This window comes from Callorhinus ursinus, unplaced genomic scaffold (genome assembly GCF_003265705.2).
Source record: "Callorhinus ursinus isolate GAN/ISIS: 27379988/994484 unplaced genomic scaffold, GSC_fseal_2.0 scaffold1957, whole genome shotgun sequence".
NCBI lineage: Eukaryota > Metazoa > Chordata > Mammalia > Carnivora > Otariidae > Callorhinus > Callorhinus ursinus.
Genome location: NW_027399011.1, coordinates 1 through 9,178, shown reverse-complemented (window position 1 = coordinate 9,178; position 9,178 = coordinate 1). Strand labels below are relative to the sequence as shown.

Below are 9,178 nucleotides of genomic sequence, written 5' to 3'. Positions count from 1 at the left end.
TGCATTCAGAGAAGCTCTGGGCAATGCTGCTCCTGCTGGTCCATGGAACACACTCTGAGTAGCCAGGCTATAAGGGGCACAACCGCTTTGGAACTAGGACTACACTTCCAGATGGCAGTGGCAGCAGAGGGGAGGATGGAAGCATTTCAAATTCCCCACCCAAGGCAATTATAACAGGGTAGTACTTTATTAATCCATTCACTGGAAATTAAAGGCAATCACAATTCTGTGCTGTCCATGTGATGGTCATTGGATGCTGATTTTTTCCCTTTCCTGCTCGTTCTTTCATCCACATGGAATCAGGAAATCAAACACATACTTCAGAGTTTCTCCTCCTGGGACTTTGAGCGAAGCCCGAGGTTCAATTCATGCTCTTCGGGTTGTTCCTGTCCATATACTTGGTCACGTTCACTGAGAACCTGCTCATCATCCTGGCCATCTGCTCAGACTCCCGCCTCCACAAGCCCATATACTTCTTCCTCACCAACCTGGCCTTTGCTGACATCTGTTTCACCTCCACCACCATCTTCAAGATGCTGTGGAACATTCAGATTCAGAGCAAAGTCATAACCTATGAAGGCTGCCTCATGCAGGTTTATTTCCTCATACTCTTTGCTGTGTCGGACATCTTTCTTCTGACCGTGTTGGCCTATGACCATTTTGTGGCCACGTGTCACCCCCTGAACTACTTAGTTATCATGAACCCCCAGTTCTGTGGGCTGCTGACCTTGGAATCCTGGTGCATCAGTGTCCCGGGCTCCCTGTTGGAGACTTTGATGTTTTTGAGGCTGTCCTTCTGCACAAACATGGATATCCTACCCTTTTTTTGGGATCTTCCTCAAGTCCTGAAGCTTGCCTGTTCTGACACCCTCATCGATAACATAGTGGTGTATTCTGCAACTGGGAGTATGGCCATGATTCCTTTCCATGGAATACTTTCTTCTTACTATCAAATTGTTTCTTCCATACCCAGCATTTCCTCAGCTGTGGGCAAAACAAAGCCTTTTCCACATGTGGGTCTCACTTCTCAGTGGTCTCCTTGTTCTACGGCACAGGCCTTGGGGTTGACCTCACTTCTGCAGGGACTTCATCCTCTAGGACGAGTCTGGTGGCCTCGGTGAAGTACACCATTGTCACCCACATGCTGAACCCCTTCATCTACAGCTTGAGGGACAGGGACATGAAGGGGGCCCTGAGCAGGCTTCTCAGGAGGGTGGTGCCTTTCAGCATCAGGAGCCATTACAGGACTCTCCTGAGTAGCTGGGCCCACAATATGGAGGCCCAGAGATCCTGGCTTCCTTCATCTCACTATCTTTATTTTTTCCCAGGTGTACACATTTTAAAGCAGTTCTCTCCTTGGGTCTTCCTTGTCTTCTCTATTTTTCTTCTTCTTGTCTTTTATTTGTCTTCTCTATTTTTCTTCAGGCTATATCCTGGGTTCCCCTTTTCACTTTATAACCAGTCATTTTCATTTGGTGTGACTACAACCTGGTATTTTTCTCAGTAATCTTCGGTAATCGTTTGGATTTCTTAAAAAAAAATAATAAGTCAAATCTCATGTAGTTAATATCCATACTCAGAGTGATGAAATGTGTGCCTATTTTGGAAATGTCCCAAAAACTCACTTACAGAAATGTTTTCTCAGGTCATGTGAATAAAATCAACTCAAAGATCTGACTCTCCCCCTTTTTCCTGATCTGATTCACTTTCCATACAGTCACATCAACTTTACTAAATTTCTCTGCTCATCCACAATATAGATTCCTTGAATTTTAGAACTCTCTCGTACTTATCTTTGAAACTGCAGTGCTTACTATAGTTCTCAGGATGGAGTTTATGGCCAGTGAATTTTTGTTGAGTGAAAAATAGATGTGTGGGTGGTTAAATACAGTCAGGACCAGAACATGAAATGTATTGATTTAATGAAAACTGTTGAGATAGAAAACACATTTGGTGTTTTTGTTTTGTTTTGTTTGTTTGTTTTTAGTAGGTCCCAGGAGGACCCAAGGTGGGGCTTGAACTCAGAACCCTGTGATCATCACCGGAGCTGAGATCAAGAGTCAGTCAGTTCACTGAGCTACACAGGTGCCTCAAGAAATTTGGTTATTGTTATGGATCTTGATAACAAAAAGTAATAATAGCACTCTACCAGTACTGATTAAGTGTTTATACACATTATCTAATTTAAGTTTTCAAATAATACTTATGTGATTAGTATCATTCTCCTATTGTTAGGGAGGAGGTGGAGCTTATGGTATCTAGCTGACTCACTCAGGGTCAAGGCTGTGGTGAAAAGGCTCACCCCTTCTGAGGTCTGTAGAGGGCTGCCTGGTTCAGATGCTCTCTCAGGCATCAGATTATGTTGCCTCCAGCCAAATTTTATTATAATAACAGTTTAACCCATAACACATAAACGTGCATATCTGGAAGTCAGCTCCCCAGCTAAGAAATGTTCTGTGTTTGGGGGCTGCAGGCTTACAAATAAATAAAATTCTACAGTGATATTTATTATGGTTTCCTTAATATTATAATTTCACTTCATTTGATTGTTACAAAGCTTAGCACATTTTTGCATGTATATGTTTATTCACATGTATTCTTCCTATTTGCACCCTTAGATCATTTCTCATCTTAGGTATTTTTATTCTCATTGATTTAAAAGAACTTTTCACATGGTTACACTTTATATTTTGTAATATCCAATGTGTTGTAAATATTTTTCTTACATTTACACTTATTTTTAAATTTTCTTTTTTGTTGGACCTGTAGATTTTCATGTGCTGGAATCCATCAATTATTGTTCTCAATTCTTTTACTTCCATCTAGTTTATGTTCAGAGGATTAATTTAATCTTTCTTCTAGAAGTCCACTGCAGTTTTATATTTTTTCTACAGGTTCATTTTAGTCATTGTATTTTTCTACAAATTCACTCAATGCCAAAAAGTTGTTGGCATTAAGATAGAAATTTAAAAACAATGAATTGCGGATCACTACATCAAAAACTAATGGTATATTGTATGGTGACTAACATAACATAATAAAATTTTTAAAAAGGTGGATTTCTACAAAGAATAAAAAAAAGATAGAAATTTAATGTTATTGTACTTCTGACTAATAGCAAATTGTCCAAGCACCATTTATTTCCAAAGCCTTGCTTTCCTCATTGATTTTGATTCCACTTTTATAATATAACAGTTTTTTCCTAATAAGATTTGTGTTTTCTTATTCTCCTGTCTTGACACCAATAGGCTTAAGCCAATTTCACAATGTTTTGATAAACGGAAGTTTACTGCACATTTTAATCATGAACAGAGGCTAGGTTACCTTTCCAGTATTTATTCTCTGCTTTTCCTAGGAGCAGGACGCTGATTTGATAGGGGTGGCAATATACTCAGATTAAAACATCGGTATAGGAGTGATCATGTGCCTTTGCTTCCTGTTGCTGTAGTAACCAGTGATCCCAGACTTAGTGGCTTAAAAAGAGCACAAGGTATTAACTTAACAGTTCTGGAGATAGGAAGTCCAAAAATCGGTGTCCCTGGGGTAAAAATCAAGTGGTCTGCAGGGCTGCACTCCCTCCTGGAGACTCAAAGGGGTAACCTGCTTTCTTGCCTTCTCCAGCTTTTAGAGACTGCCCGCATCCCTTGTCCTATGGCCCTGCCCTCCATCTTCAATGCCTGCAGTGGCTGGCTGAGTCTTTCTCATGTCTCATCTCTTGGACTCTTATTGCTGCCTCCTTTATCCATTCACGGACTCTTGTGATTACAATGGCTTTATCCAAATAACCCCAGATAAACTATTTTAAAGTCAGGTTATTAGCAATCCTCATGCCTTCAATAACTTTAATTCCTTTTCTCTTGTAACCTAATGTTTTCACAGGTTCTGGGGATTGGGATGTGGACATTTTTGGAAGGCCATCATTCTGTCTAATATACCACATGACATAAATTTGCCCAAATGTATGTGAGCTGAAATCTCTTAGTGGAGCGTCTAGGAAAACATGTATTTTCCTAAAAAAAAAAAAAGAATCCTCAAAATGGTGAAATAGGAGTTTTGGCTCTTCTTTTCCCCAAGGGCACTATTTTTGACAGTAGCTCATGGGTGACAGTACCTTCGTGGAAGTACAGGGGTCCGATGAAGAAACTCAAGCCTAAAATTGGAGGAAAATACAGCCAGCATTGAACACACTGAAGAGAGTAAGAGGAACAATTACACTTTACCCACGTATCCTCTATCCTAAGGCAGCACATTCAGTGCTACAGGAGATCTTCTTGGCCAAGGAATTCTCCTGTGGATGAATGTGAGTGTGTGAGTGAACGCCTGTTTTCCCCATCTGTGCAGGATGCTGCCAGTGACACACACTTCATTCCCAACCCACCCAGAAAACTGTCCCAGATGCAGAGGAATCCTGGACTTAATTCCAGACCTAAAGGAGACCTTTTTTGGTGTCATAATGAGCTTAGGAAATGTGGAACTTTGATGGTCACAATAGTCCCTGTGGATGGAGCACCAGCTCTGGGCCAGGGAATTTCCTGTGTGTTCTAAAATATTACTAATTTCTCAGACCGAATCCTTAGATGGGCTTTCTCCTGTTTACCGATAAGGGAACAAAGGCTTTAAAGGTTCATTTCCTGTCATGAGGGAAAAGTGACACCTGTAAACTTGTTTGACTACCTAAGGTCAGATCTGAGGTGGGAGGGGTTGGTTCTGGGAGAAGAAGAACACACCTGGCTCTGACACTGGACCACAGCCTTAACACACAAGGCAACATCAATGACTGGGATCTAGTTACAGATGCAGAATCTCTGGGCCACCCTAGACATGCCAAATTAGTAGCAACACTTCCCATGCTATGACAGTCAAAAATTTCTCCAGATATTTTCAAGTGTCCCCTGGAGGCAAAATCATCCCTGGTTGAGAACCCCTGGCCTATCTTGTTGCATTCAAGTCAAAGCACATCAGTTCATAATGACCCAGTTCATAATTCTGGGTCGATCATTCAACCCTTCCAAGTCACATTTCTATAAATATGCAATGAGGCTCATCATTTTATGGTCATCATAGAATGTCTTTTGCACATTATTTGAACAAAATAATGAGGCCATCCATATAAGATTCTAAGCTTAGCCCACGGTGCCTTAAGTGATCTAAATGCATTTCTTATACACTCAACTGTTTTAAAAGTGAAGGACTAAATGTCAACTTTTAACCTGTATTAAAATCATTAAGCTCCTAATTGATTTTTCAAAAGAATTATGAACAAAAGGATTGTTGTACCCATGGTTTTATAGCAAAGGAACACACTGTTCCTTGTTGAAGAAGGAAGAGCAATTTTCTAGAGCTATCAGGAGTTGTGGTCCCACCAGGAGTCAACGTTTTGGAGACCCAGGGGGCATGGTCAAGACAGCTTCCTCAGTCTTAGATTTGGAAAAAAACTTTCACTCAGGGCTGTGGAAAGTTTCAGTGTTAGAGCTCTAGAAGCCAGGCAAGTTCAGGGAGGTGTGATAAGCATTGGATGCACTTGAATTCTAACCTGGTCTCTTGGGAACAAGAATCTACAGGAAAAAATTCTATTCTGTTCAGATAAGTTCCCATGGGAAGATGTGCTCAAGGGTCGGAGTAATAATGGGAAAAGTGTCTAATGAACAAGGATAGGGAACAGATATAGCAAACATAAGGAGTTGTAAATTATCTCCTCTTCTGCAGCCCCTGGGCATCTTCAACCTTGAACTTGAGGAGATACGGTTTTTGCATTTGGATTCCTACATCTGCTGGGGGACCCATGCTTCACACCTTCCTGCTCTCTTGTCTGGAAACAAAGCTTCAGTCTCCATCATCAGCCATCCAGCGGGGGATTCAGACCTCCACATGGAGACCTTCCTCTGAGAGACCCCATTCCGGTGCGTCTCAAAGCTCAGCCGGTATTTCAGGAAAGGTTCAGAGAAAATGGAAGCAGAAAGCTCTTACCTGAGGTCACCTGACAGCCTATCCAGCCAAGCCTGGAGCCAAGTGATCACTGTGTTTGTTGGAGTGGTGAACTCATTCATTTCTAGTCAATTTATTTAATATGTTAAAAAAAGAAATCAGAGAAAGGCAATTATCATATGATCTCACTGATATGAGGAATTTGAGGAAAAAGATAGAAGATCATAGGGGAAGGGAGGGAAGAATCAAACAAGACAAAACCAGAGAGGGAAACAAACCATAAGAGACTCTTAATCTCAGGAAACAAACAGGGTTGCTGCAGGGGAGCGGGTTGGGAGGGATGGGGTGGCTGGGTGATGGATATTGGGGAGGGTATGTGCTATGGTGAGCGCTGTGAATTGTGTAAGACTGATGAATCACAGACCTTTACCTCTGAAACTAATAATACAGTATGTGTTAATAAAAAAAAAAAGAAGTATCTGTGAACTCGGCAATACAAGGATTACCGTAGATAATTAAGTGGTGGGAATAAAGTCCAGTTGGATTAGACTAAAGAAGGAATGGGAGGCATTCTCTTTAGGAAAATGTGAACACCTCAAGGAGATTTGCAGTAAGGGGGAACATGAAAATGGACTATTAGGGATGGATGCGGGTGCAGAGCAGTGAGGGCATTTACAAAATACTTTTACTGGGCTTGTAGGTGGCTCAGTCAGTAAGCTTCGGGCTCTTGGTTTTGGCTCAGGTCATGATCTCTGGTTCCAGGGATCAAATCCTGTTCCAGGTCTGTGTTCAGTGGGGGGTCTGTTTGAGATTCTTTTTTTTACCTTTCCCTCTACGCCTCCCCTTGATTGCACTCTCTCTCTCAAATAAATGAATAAATCTTTAAAAAAATAAAAATAAAAAATATTTAGGATGGGGTATATTGGACCAAATTTGTATTCATCAGAAAGATCCAGTCCAATGGAGGGAGGCACTACTTGCAACTGCTGTTCTTGAGACATACATTTCACAGAAGCCTCTCTCACATTAGGTATTCACTTAAAAAGTTTATTTAAAACATAAACAGGCTTATGTGAAAGGGCTTATTTTGCACTCAGTTCATTACCTGGAGGCAGAATATATTCTGGGTTTTACTAGCCATTTACTTTATCTATGGCAAATTATCTGTGCAAGTTCTTTGCTCTATATCCTGGGGTATGAGGATTCTTCTTCTTGCTTTTGTTTGTGTGTTGTTCTTGCTGAATCATTTTCTTTCTTTCTTTCTTTCTTTTTTGATTGCATTCTTTCAACCAAATAATTACAAATGTTGAAGCCAAATTTGCCATTTGCTGTTTAATTCTTGTATGTATGCACAGATCTATTTGGTAGCTAGTGTGAGAGATTATAAATTCTGAGTGGTCAAATATATCAGGCAGTCATATGGCTCAAGGAGGAAAACCATGAAATGATTTGCTAGGCACCCTGACTGCATATGATGCACTCTGATATTTTCTATTGTGTCTTATTTATTCTACCGTGTTATATTCTTACAAAACCACAGTCTGACCCCACAAATGTTTCCAATCTCAGAATATGGAAAACATTTCTCTCCCATGTCCTCCATTCCTGTGCTAGTTGCTCCCTGCTTCTGTTCTCTCTCTCATCACTGAGCACAGAGTCTCTCATTCCTTCCCGAAAATTTATTTGCTCCTACTGTTCCCGACCAAAATATGTCTGGGGTAAAGGGTAGGAGTCTGTATAATATGCCCCACGGCACTTTCAGTCTAGCAGGGAAATATACATGGAATTAAATAAAAGTTACACAGTGATAATCCCTCCATCCAAATTATTGCAAGAGAAAGTGTCCTTTTTCTGGGGGAACGTTAAAATACAAAACAAAGCAAAAACAAATTCATGAAGAAGACTCTTTGCAGTCTGAAAGAGGCGATGGGATTTGAAGATAGGAGGTGAATAATCCCAAATAGATCAGGGCAGCCGGTGTATGGCGGCTCAGCCTGGAGACTGGGGCTTCAGGTGAAGCTACAACTCAGGTTCAATGTTTGTGAGATCGATGTGTGTGAGGCAGCGTGACTGGGAAGCTGGTGTGGGTCAGGGGAGGCCAGCCAAAAGCTGGAAGCTATGGAATTTGGGGTTCAGTCTCCAGTAGGGAGTCACCTGGAAAGGGTTAAGGTGGAGAGTTGGACAGTAACTTAACTGCAATATAGAAAGAGCATTCTGGGTAAATGTGAATATTGGCTAGAGGGCGCCCCCTGTGGTAGGTGTAGAGATGACAAGGGACTGAAATAAGGCTGTGGAACTGGGGACCCAAGAGGTTGGGAAGCGAAGGGGACATTGAAAGAAGAGAAAGTAGCCAGATCTCATCACCAGTGATAAGCATTCATTATCAACAGGTGGGAACTAGGCTAAGGTCTTTTCATATATGCACTAAATCTGTCAACCACTTTAGCAGGATGGACACCTTGAGACCTCCTATTTGGGGGAGGATATTAACATTTAGGACAGTTTGGTTAGCCCTCCAAATTCAAATAGCAAATATACATAGATCCAAAATTCAAAACCCAAGTTTCTGATTATAAAACTTTTGCATTTTACATCGTTTAGAAAAGTTGTTTGTTTTTTTTTTTTAGCAAATAATCTTTTAAAATCCCCCACTTTTGTTGTACTCTGTGTATTTCTTTTTGTGAATTGTGGGTGTCTTCCCTTTGCTTGTTAGGCTGGTGGGATGTTCAATGGGTCAGATGTCTTGATAACATAAAGACATCCCTACTTTTTCTTTTGGAGAAATTGCTTCTTGCTGCTTTATTATTTTGGGCATCAAGGCGCTGTAACTGGGGTTGGAGTGTTGCCAGAACCAAGGACGTTTGCTCCTCCTCACCATCTCTAGGGGCTACCTGAGCTTATTAGATCTTTCTCCCTATTTTTGTTCCTCAAAGACTTTGGAACTGATTTTTTGTTTAACTCCTGGACACAAAATGATCCTATTCAAAGGGAGACCCATGATTACATGCTCATAGGAGACTTGGCTCCTGGAATTTGGATGCCGTTTTACATTTTTTGGGGAAAGACAGTCTGATATCAGCAGCTTGCCTTGTATCCCTGTTTGCTTTATTATTGTGACTGGAGGTGAGAATAGTGATTTTTCAACCAATAAATGAACAAATGGAAAGCGGAATGGTGAAGGGGAGTGGGAGATACAGGCTTCCAGGTAAGGAATGAATGGGTCAGGGAAATAAAAGGCACAGCCCAGGGAATA

General features: G+C 41.1%; 1 pseudogene; it reads left to right on the top strand.

The window, feature by feature from the left end:
- The first annotated feature begins 293 nt into the window (after positions 1 to 293).
- Positions 294 to 1,328, top strand: LOC141372167 (olfactory receptor 7C1-like; annotated as a pseudogene).
- The last annotated feature ends 7,850 nt before the right edge of the window (positions 1,329 to 9,178 follow it).